Here is a 12,435-nt window from a genome sequence, read left to right as displayed (position 1 = left end):
TAAAGGATAATACGTACCCAATAAAGCGAAGCTCAGAAGATGTTACAAATTGTAAAATAAGAACCATCTCACTATTTTTATACTGAAAAACAAAATGTATTCATTCTCAATTATTTCATCCTGACTAATGCAAAAAATAATGAAATATTTTATTTTCCAAAATCATTCTTCCTTCCCTTCAGTTTTCTCTCTCTCTCTCTCTCTCTTTCTCTTTGTGCATTGTAAATATTTTTTAAATTCATTCTCCTGAAATTGGATCTGGACATAAGACTTTGATATACTTTGCTATAAATCTTTGTTTTATTACAATACAAATATTCTCTACATTTTCATTATTATAATATTGATTCAGCTTTAGGATTAATTTATATGCAAAGCAAATAATTTACCCAAACTTGTAAGGGATATGCATTATCAGAACACAACACCTGCAGGACAACAGAGAGGTTAATTTCATTGTTGCTCTGAAGCAAAAGGAGATCATAATGGAGTCTGCAGTAACCAAGTTCTGTGAAATAGCTGCATTAGTCATTAACTTTCCAGCACTAAATTTCATATAAAACTCAATTAACTACTACATAGCTTTTAATGACAATATTTTTTCAGATTCAGCTCTTGTTCACTAATAAGATTTCACATCACGACTATCTGTTCCATTACTTTCTCCATGTTAATATTCAAGTCTAGATTTTCTCCAAAGAAAATGGAGCAATGAAAATTGCATTTGCTAAAAGTTCTCCTTGAATTATGTTTCAACATTTCAAGTGTGTTAATGTAATGCTTTAGAAGCTAAAGGGAACGATTATATAGGAAGCCAAAGTCCTCTATGTCTATCCCCAGGATTGATTGTTTGCTATTTATGCATATTTCCCCACAACATTGCTTCTGTGTTGGAATTTATCAGGATCAGAACCGTCTAAATTGGAAATGTCCCTTAGTATATTTTTATCACAGTGAAAGTCAAAGCCTAGAATAACAAAAAGGCACAAAATTAATGTCATCAGGAAACAATTTACACAGCTAATTAGCATAGCATTCTCATATAAAAAGACAGATGGATTAAGGGATCAGGTCAGTCATAGCCTGCAGTAAACTGCTTCAGTCTTTAATCCCCTGCTGTTACCTATCAACGGGTGCTTTTTTTTATGGACTTAGATAGATCCCTGGAAAGATTTAGATTCTCCCATTAGATTGATTCACCTTGTTCCTTTAACTTTCATTGATGAGATGTTTCCTTACTAAAATAACAACAAGAACTCGAATTTAGTTAGCAGCTAAAGAATCCAAATAAAAAACATATTTGAACATTTCTCAGTTAATAACTTCCACAACAACACCCACAGACACACTTATTGCTCTGTTGTGCTAAGAAATAGAATCCAGTTTGAGGGCAACAGTGGAAGAATTATTTCCTACTTCAGAATTGAGATTATTTTGCAAGTGCTATACATACACAGCATCTAAGACAATAACACATCACACAGCAGCTGCACGTGATCAACTCTGAAAAATGTCAAATTCTTTAAATAGAAGTATTCAATCAGAATAGATTGATTTCCATGAGTCTTCTTTAAAATGTTTCCAAAAGTAATGTCTAAGAAAAGTATCACTAAAGATATTTGATCCAGTATATGTAAAGCCAAAACCAACAAATGAAAAAAAAAAAACTGTCTATGAAAAAAAATTTTTTTTTAAGTTGCAGGGCATAGGAAAATAAATTATTTCCTTTAATTATTGCATTAATTTCCTAGAGCTACCATAATAAAGACTCACAATGTAGGCAGCTTAAAACAACAAAAATTTATCATTTCATGGTTCTGGAGACTAGAAGTTCAAAATCTAGGTGTTGGCAAGTTTGATTCCTTCTGGAGAGCTCTGAGGGAGTGTCTGTTCCGTGCCTCTCCCAGTTTCTGGTGGTTGCCAGCAATTCCTGGTGTTTTTTTTCTTTGTCGGTGTATTACTCTAATCTCTGCCTCTGTCACACTATGGGGCTCTTCCCTGTGTAACTCTGTGTTTCTCTGTCCAAATTTCCTCTTCTTGTAAGGACACTAATCATTGAATTAGGACCCACCCTGATCCCACATATCCTCATCTTAACTTGATCATATCTGCAAAGACCCTATTTCCAAATAAGGTCACATTCACAAGTGCTGGGGTTAGGATTTCAACATATCTTTTTGGAGACATAACTCAACCATAACAACCAAAATACAATCAAAACAATCAGAATGTTAGTTTATTAATTTATAACAAGAATTTTGTTATATGAAATAAAATTCTTACTTCAGCATGGCCAGTACATATTTTCCCCCAAAGGCACATCTGTATGGAAAAACAAAATATAGTCCCATGATAGCTGGGTATATACTATATCAGAAAAAAAGAGTTAGATAATTAGAAATTTTAATGCTATCAAGTCAAAATCAATGGACACATGCATTTTCATGATGGGAAGTCTTGCCAGTGGAATTGGCAATTTCACTAGCCCAGGCTTCCTTCCTATCTCAGGACTTGGAATTGCACTTGAAGAGAATGCAGATTTATACCTTAGAGACTCATCTGCATCTCTGTTTCAAAAAGTGACTAACTGTCCTGTGATTGACAGACTTTCTTTAGCTATGTTAATGAATTCATTCCTGACATTGAAAAATCCTCTTGGCTTTAGACCCTTTAGGTTGCTTTAAAATGCTTAAATCTCAGATGGTATTCTTGCTTCTCTTAGTTTCGGGGATTATATTTCTGCAGCTCTTTTCCCTGTTAGCTCAATGTGCTGGGAACTTGCCTGTATATATATAGAATATATACATGTATTCATCCAAATTGCCCTATTTGGAGAGCCATGAAAGTATTATTTTTTCCATTCTCTCTCTTCAATAATGATACAAATGATACAAAAATAAGATCTTTTTTAAAAAATAATCACAGTTATCATTTATTGAGAACCTGTTATTTGCTAGGAAAAATGCGGCATACTTTGCTTTCATTATCCTGTTTAATTCTTAATATCTCAGTGGGTTATTTCCTATTATTTCTCTTTCAAAGATGAGGAAACCAAGGCTCATATTGCTGCCTGTGCTCTCCATAGCACAAATAATAGAGATTAAAATTCTTAGTTTTTCACTTCTTCAGGTCTTGCTTCATATTTCCTTCCCTTCAGCAACCTGCATTATTCCCAACTATATTCACCTTTTAGCCTGGAAATTTTGAGCATCCATGCCTTTGCCTGTATTATTTCCTCCTTGTAAAATGTCTCATTTCAATTTATCTAACTCCTGGTTATTATTTAAGGTAAGGTTAAAATACCAACTCATCCAAGAAGCTTGTGGGAACAAGTTGAAATTAATAACTACTTGTTCTATACTCACATAGCCCTTTGTTAGTAATAATATTAAGCATCCTATCTTTTCATGCCATTAATAGTCATTTGTGTATGTATTTATCTCCTTCAACAGACTCTAAAATCCATTAGAGACTTGCTAATTTATTTACGAATTAATTCAACAAATTTTGGAGGGAATATCTAGAATAACTAGTAGGTTATTAGACATTGGCTATCCTACCATGAACAAAAGAGGTAAAATCTCTTCATGAATGTAAATCTTAGGGAATATGATGTTAGTCAGATAAATATACAAATAAAAAATAAAATTGTAACAGGAGTGAACAACATCTTGAAGAACATTTTTTTACTAAGTATTTAGTTTAAATTTTAAAATATCAGGTAGTTTTTATTTTGATTTTTAAATTACCTTAATTAATATTCATTAAAAATAAGATATTTGCTTCTGCATGAACAGCTTTTTTTTTTTTTTAAACACTAATTTATTTATTTTATTTATTTATGGCTGTGTTGGGTCTTCGTTTCTGTGCGAGGGCTTTCTCTAGTTGTGGCAAGCGGGGGCCACTCTTCATCGCGGTGCGCGGACCTCTCACTGTCGCGGCCTCTCTTGTTGCGGAGCACAGGCTCCAGACGCGCAGGCTCAGTAGTTGTGGCTCACGGGCCCAGTTGCTCCGCGGCATGTGGGATCCTCCCAGACCAGGGCTTGAAGCCGTGTCCCCTGAATTGGCAGGCAGATTCTCAACCACTGCGCCACCAGGGAAGCCCCATGAACAGCTTTAAAATAATGGATAAATCACTTTCTTCCAACTGTAGGATGTATTATTATCTTATTGTTATTGGCCCTTTACCATTACCAATTTAAAGAAAAATAAAACATATTGTCATAGAAGAAGGACTTAACATAAGAAGCACATAAAAAGATCATTCTTCATGTTTATCTAACTGTAGATATAATTAAGAATACAGCCAAGTTATGACCTTTATGATAATAATGATCCTGTGTGATCCTTGATTTCAACACACTGAATTTTTTTTCTTACTTGTAAATATTTCAGGTGTATGAAAGTTATTGTCAATGCCTAGCAATAAATATGAAATGTGCAATTTTTGGTGACTACACAATATTGATTAGATGAACAGAGCTTATTCTTAAATTTCCTACCTATAAAGTAAATTGGAGATTAAGTTTGGGGAATTTTATAGCTAGAAAAAACAGATCATTCAGTACAGATCTTTTATGTTATAGATGAAGCAAATGGAGCTCATAGAAAGTGAATTTACTTAAGCAAAATTGCGACCCCAGTAATGGACATAGCAGTAGCTCAATCCCATATTTTTTCACTTTAAGTCTACAGTTAGGAAAATTGTATCCAGTAAACGACTGATCTGTAAAGTACAAGAATTATGGATGATTATGGATAATTATTTGTATTCTTTTAGAATAAAGAGCACATTTAAAAAGCACTTGTAATTTATCAGTTTTTAGTCTCAACATCCTAACCAGTTTTGGGGGGACTCCACCTTTTCTATATATTGTTTTCCATTTTGATGATCAGTGATATATTTGAAAGACATAATTTGGAGGGCTAGAGTAGAGTACTATTATGTTTTGCATTCAAGTTGTATTTCTATTTGTCTTCTTCCTGATTCTCTTTATATTCAACTCATTAAAAATAATTTCTGGACTTGATGTTAACCTAGGAATATGATGTGTTCAAAAAATGCATAACTGATTTCTAGAATGCTAAATTTTATGGCTAAAATTTAGCTTTATTAAAATAAAAACAAAAAATTACTGTCTTTTTAAGATAGATAAGATCATCCTTTGAGGATAGTCAGAGAGTAATGTAAATACAATAGTCTCCTTATGTGGTGGGACCTGTCCAAGCTCAGGACACTCAGATGGATGTCTCACTGGTGTTTCAGGCTTGGACCATGACCATGTACTATGAATACATGTTGACACATATAGATGTATATTGTAAAAAGTAGTCTGAGGGCCCCTCTTTAGCCTTAATGTCCCATTTATAGTATCAAATGTGTTGTTAGAGAACCACTAGTTAAACTAGTAACTGATTCCCCTTGACTTCCTTTGTCTCCTTCATACAGGCTAAAACCAGGAGAGGGAAAAGGACAAGTAAGCATGCAGAACCAGCACGCACCATCATATTGGCTGAGAACTGATGCTCGTGTATGCATAGCGCCAGCGTGTGAGTCGAGGCATACCCCATACAGAGGCTGTTTGTGAACCTCCTGTGTGTGACTTTGTCCTGTTTTGGCTGGAGTTGCTTGGAATGGCAGCAATACAGAAGTAAGTAAATATTTTTTCAAGGAAAAACTTTAAAGCTCAATTCAAATAAGCAGAGCACTGTATACCAGATTTTCAGCATATGTTGGTGTGGCAGTTTGTGCTACATCAGATTACTTTTTGTCCTTATTATATTTTTTCAGCCAGAATCCCAGGTCAAATGGTAAGTTTTAAACCAAGCTGAGTATAAGAGGTTTTGACCTTATCTTGTTAGGTCTGGCCACTATTATCTAGGCATTAAATCAGCAAACTCAGATTTTGATTCTATTTAACTTGTTCTAAATTACATTTCAGGCCAAAGAAGGAAATACATAGGTATTGGATATATTGACCATCTCCTCAGACTCCTAGTATTATCTCCTCTCTCCCCTTGCCAATACAAAACAGAGTATCAAGTTTGATTGTTTGATAAACACTGATAGTAATTATCTCTTTCAGAAGCATACTGTTATAGAAACACTAGGGACTGGTATATATTAATCCATAAACAACTAAAGATAAATCTGAATTCTTCTGAAAGGGCATTTATATACATTTTCTTGGGTTGAAATAGAAAAATAAAACTCTGAATAATTATAAGTCAAAGAGTATTATAATGTTTGGAACTCACTGTCTCTGTGTAGCAGGCATGAGACACATAGGGTGTTTTATAAGATGGTTTTGGTGTTCAGAAAATGATCAGCAGAAAGATTAAAGTGAAACAAATAAAGACATAGTGATAGAGCTTGAAAAACAACTTTGCTTTAAGAGAGTTTGAGTTTAAGGCTTGGCATATATGAATGGGAAAAGGAGAAGTACCCGTAGGTCAGGGAGGGTAAAAATGGGTACCTACGTGGATTCAGAATCCACTGACCTCAAATCTCTCACTGTGTGAGACTCTACAAGATGTAATTAAAGAAGTATATTAAGAAAATAAAAATAGGCCCAAACATATATAGGAAAAAAAAGAAAAGAAACCATCTCAAACCAGTAGATACTGTTAGACCTACATGTGTGAGAGAAAGAATGAGATAAACATACAAAATAATTGAAAGTCTTCGAGGTCAACAGAGAAAGTGTGTTCCACTGCTGCAGGGATAGATGATCAGGTAGGAGTATCCCTGCTGTCTTGGGAATGATACAAGTTATTCAAACCTGAAAAGTGCAAAGGCCGAGGGCAGGGAAGATTTTGAGGATCATTGGAAGTACTAGTCTTCCTTGGGCTCCTATGGACCAGGCTGCAAAATTTATGAACAACATCTTTAGGCTCAAAATTTTACAGGTGATTCTCCATTTCTGACTACATGGAGAAAAGGAGAGACTGATTTCCTTTGGGATATGAGGGCCCTAGAAGACCAAAGTACAATAGAAAGGCAAGGGATTGGAATATGGGCAGAGTTACAAGAAATGATTATAAATGTTAATTATCCACAAGAGATGAAGGTTATTTCACTAGACATATTCCATACTAAGTTCAGAACTGAAATAGACGTGAAAGACTTAGTAGAGAAATGCAAATAAAGGTGTTTAAACTTGAGCTGGAATATTGAATAGGAGAAATATTTTTGTCCTAAGAGGCAGTGTAGCCTTGATGTGGATCTAGCACTTTTAAGAACCTCCTATGGCAGCCCTAAGCTCATGGGGCGGAGGAGGACATGCAAAGAGAGAGGTATCAGTGAGGGGACCTTATGAAATGCAAAGAGAGAGGTATCAGTGAGGGGGTCTTATGAAAGTGGGTATGGATTGGCCTATGTAAATCTCCTTCACCCCAAAATAGATTGGCACACATTGGTTGACCATAGCCTTTGATATTTAGGGTTGATGTACTAAGAGATAGGAAAGACAATTTATTTTCCATCATATTATTTCCTGAGTGGAGACTTCTATCTTACTTCAGAGGAAGTGTTTTTGTAGTGTCCTTAACAGCCTCTAACAACTTCATCTGTGAGAAAAGGAATTCCTAATTTTTGGCAACAGATTCATAAAAATCTATTATTTTTCTATTAATCGTATTTAATTTATTTCATATATTTATGTATGGCATGACTACCTGTATCCTAGGCATGCCAGGTTTCAGGCTGTGGGCTTGATTTGTGCTTCTATTTTGTATATGGTGAGTAGTTTAAGGATAAACCTTTCTGCTATGCCTAGCTCTGTCTCATTCTCTCCATCTCAGTTTATCAGTCTCTGGGTAGTCTAGCCTGAGACATAAGCTCTATCAGTTTATGATAAAGATTCAGAGCTCTGTTGTAGAGAACTTTTCAATTTATATTGGTAAGTAAGAAGTTGTTCAACAGAGCCATTAAAAAACACCTTGCATATTGGGGGTAATGGAATTTTCTCTCTGAGCCTAAGAGAGAGCTTACTTTTTATTCATATATGGTCATTAATTCTTGATTGATTTGTGTACTAGGTTGTCTAAAACTTAGAACTTGAAAGGGATGTTTTTCAGTCCTTCCATTTGACCTGAACTATTTTGGGAAGAACCAGAATATAACTAGAACCCAACCATCAGATAAGAAGGGTTCCCGAATTTGGAGGAAGCATTTCTCCTAAAAATCCTGCAAAATTTATGGAAGGGATTGTAACATTGAATATAGCCTACTGAATAAATGAGATTTTACTCAAAGAAAATATTCATTTAGTAATTCCTTACAGGATACTTAATAAGATATTTACATGTATTTTTATTTGAACAAAAATTATTTCACTGAAAACTAAGGTTCATCAGTGGCATGATACATTTTATTTATTCTGTCTTCAGTAGTTCATGGTAGCAAATGAGAATGTGGAGGTATTCCTAAAGATTAGTAGTTTTTGGAACTATTCTTGAAAAAAATGATCTTTTAATCCTTGAAAAGTAATTAGTTTTAAAAACCTAATTAAATCAACTTTTCTAAGAATCTTAGCAATACAAAATATAGCATTGTAATTTGGACTAATATTTAATTGATTAATATGTTACCTTTTATTGGAGAATTGCATTAATAATCAAGATACAGATGCCAGGTTTGCTTGTTGCTTCTGGGGAGTTGTTGCTGCCAGGTACTTTCAGCTGACAGAGCAAGGAAGTATAGCCCATGTGTATACAGTAATTGTAAATATTTCTATATTAACCATTCATATCTGCATTAAGCTAAACATGAGTTCATACTGATGTCTCCAACTTAAAGACATCACAGCATGGCTCATTCTAACTTTCTCACCTTTTCTGTAAACTCTTACCCAAACCATGAAAAATCTGGTTTCCACAATCCACCATCAATTTACTTAATTGTTCATTTGCAGTATACATGTATAGTGTTATCAGAATGGTTAAGCTATACCCCTGTGGGAGAAAAAAACTTATTAACTGTAGTACTGTGCTGATGTACAGTTCCTGTTGCCTTTAATCTTATAGTCTCAATTCCAAAGTCGCTTTGTTAGGCATATTTCCTTCACCTACTTCAGTGAGATTGTTTCGTACATTTAAAAAAAATTATTTTATTGAAGTACAGTTGATTTATAATGTGTTAATTTCTGCTGTACAACAAAGTAATACATTTATACATATATATAGATTCTTTTTCATATTCTTTTCCATTATGATTTAATATGGGATATTGAATATAGTTCCCTGTGCTATACAGTAGGACTTTGTTGTTTAGCCATTTTACATATATAATAGTTTGTGTTTCATACATTTTAATAGTTATACTTTTTGTCAAATTCTGCATTCCATTTTGCAATCTCTCTACTTCCCAAATGGTAACTTTTAAAAATTTCATAAAGTAAGGTTCACTCTTCATGCTCAAAAATTCTATGGATATTGACAAATGAATAATATCATGTGTCCACCATTACAGTATCATAGAGATCGTTTTAATTTCAAAAAAATAGTCCCCAGTGTTTTATCTGTTCAATCCTCTTCCCTCTCCTTTCCCCTATGATACCTCTGATCTTTTTGCTCTCTCTCTAATTCTGCCTTCTACACAAGTTTATACATACAGTTAGAATCATACAGTAGGTAGCATTTTCAGACAAACTTCCTTCACAGAGCAATAGGTATTTAACATTCATCTATTTTTTCTTGTAGCTTGATAGTTTTTTTATTACTGAATAATAGTCTATTGTACGGGTGTACCAGAATCTATCAATTAACCTATTTAAAGTCATCTAAAGTTGCTGTCAGTTTTTAATGAGTATGAAAAAAGCTGAAGTAGGCATTTATGTGTACATTTTTATGTTCTATAAGTCTTCATAGCATTTGGGTAAATACACGGGCGCATGATTGCTGGAGAGTATGGTGAGACTGTGTTTAGATTTATAAGAAAGTGCAAGCTGCCTTTCAGTGTCTGTACCATTTAAAATTCTGGCAATAACAGCAATTATCGCTGTGCATATTTGTCAGATTTTGGTATTGTTGGCCATAAATTTTAGCCATTTGAATGAGTGTACAGCGGTATCTCACTATTGTTTTGATTTGCATTTCTGTAATGACAAATTATGTTGAGCATCTTTTAATATGCTACTTACCGTCAGTATATCTTCTTTGGTACAGTTTCTGTTTGGATCCTTTCTCCATTTTTTAATTCCAGTTGTTTGTTTTCTTATTGTTGAGTTTTAAGGGTTCTTTGTATATTTTGGTTATCAGTCCTTTATCAGATGTATGTTTTGTAGATATTATCTCTCAGTCTGTGACTTGTCTTTGCATTATCTTGATAGTGTCTTTCATAGCATAGACACTTTTAATTTTAGTAAAACCCAATTTAACAAATTTTTTCCGCTACAGACCAAGTTTTTGAGGTTGTCTTTATAAATGCATCATCAAACTCAAGATCACTCTTAACATGAGCATATCTTTTTTTAACTAGTTCCAAATATACATTTTAAACTAATATAAGATCACCTTCAAATAACACTTCATACCACTTCACATGTTAAGGGATTTTAACAGCATATTTCCAATTCCTCATTCCCATTTTGATTACCCATTTCCAGCTATAATAAGCCAGTACATCCTTGCTATTATTACTTTACACAAACAGTTATAGTTTAGATCAGTATAGAATAAGAAAAATAAAACATTTTATTTTACCCTCAGTTAGTCCTTCTCTGATGTACTTTCTTTCTTTGTGCAGATGCAAGTTTCTGACCTGTATCATTTTCCTTCTCCCTAAAGAACTTCTTTTAAACACACTTGCAGGGTGGGATTGCTAGCAATGAATTCCCTTAGTTTTTGGCTGTCTGGTAAAATTTTTATTTCTCCTTCACTTGAAGGATAATTTTACTAGATATAGAATTTTAAGTTGATGCTTTTATTCTTTCAACACTTTAAATATTTTATCTCACTCTCTTCTTGTGTGGTTTCTTATGAGAAGTGGGCTGTAATCCTTACCCTTGATCTTCTGCAAGTAATGTATTTTTTCCTCTGGCTTCTCTCAAGTTTTTCTCATCTTTGATTTTCTGCAGATAGAATATGTTAGGCCTAGCTGTTGCATTTTTGGCATGATAATCATGCTGGATATTTTCTGAGCTTCCTGGGTCTGTGATTTGGTTCACGTTATTACGTTTTAAAATTTCTTGACGATGACTGCTTCAGATATTTATTCACCTCTCTTCTCTCTCTCTTCTCCTTCTAGTATTCCAATTACGTGTATGTTACAACTTTGAAAATTGTCCCACGTTCTAGGATGCTCTGTTTGGTATTTTTTTCTTTTTGCTCTTGGCATTTTAGTTTGAAATATTTCTCTTGAACTATCTTAAATCTCACTGAGTCTTCAACTGTGTCTGGTCTACTAATGAACCCATCAAAGACATTCTCTATTTCTGTTACAGTTCTTTTGATTTCTAGCATTTCCTTTTGATTCTTTCTTAGAGTTTTTATCTCTCTGCTTTCATTACCCATCTGTTCTTGCATGTTGTCTACATTTTTCATTAGAGCCCTTAACATCTTAAGCATAGTAATTTTAAATTCCCTGTCTGATACTTACAAAATCTGCATCGTCACTGAGTCTTGTTCTCTGATCTCTTTATCTCTTCAGACTGTGTTTTGTTTTTTTTTCCTTGCCTTTGCCATGCCTTGTAATTTTTTGTTGTTGATGAAAGCCAGACATGTTGTATCAGTAATAGGTACTGGGGTAAATAAACCCTTAATGTGAGGATATATGCTAATCTGGCTACAAGTTGAGCTATGTTTGATGTTTGCTATAACTCTAGATGTCAGAGGCTTCAAATTCCTCTAGTGTCCTTTGTTTATGTCTCCTCTCTTACCTTTGGGCTTTCCTAAGTACTCTTCCTCAAAGAGTGTCTGCTTCTTACAGTTTTTTCAGCTGTAACCTCCAGTTGTTATACTGAAGTTCAGTTGGCTTAAATTTTAAGGTATGAGGGAGGGAAACCATTCTATAATATCATAATTAAATGTCAGTCTTTTAGTGGACCTATGTACTTTTATGACCTTTACAATGATTTCTCCACTAGTATATTTTTTAGTTCCCCCTTGCTAGTGAGACAAGAATGTTTGATGCAGAGGAATGCCCCCCCCCTACCAGATGTAATACGGCTCTGGCAATGTCTTTTACCCTGGACTATGAAGAAGGGACCCATTGTATTTCATATGATTACTCTTATCCTTGCCATATCAGAGAGTCCTAAAGGATCACTCTTAGTCTTTACCATGAGAACTCTGTGGGGTTCTTGGAGATAAAACCCATGAAAATTTGGGGGTATCCATAAAACTTCCCCACAGGAGTTTCTCCCCTCATACTAATCCATACTCAGCTTCCAGTAATCAGTCAAAATCAACACTTTAGTGATCCTACAAGGTTTG

The sequence above is a fragment of the Balaenoptera physalus genome (genome assembly GCF_965194825.1).
Source record: "Balaenoptera physalus genome assembly, chromosome: 2".
NCBI classification, from domain to species: domain Eukaryota; kingdom Metazoa; phylum Chordata; class Mammalia; order Artiodactyla; family Balaenopteridae; genus Balaenoptera; species Balaenoptera physalus.
This window is presented reverse-complemented; position numbering follows the sequence as displayed.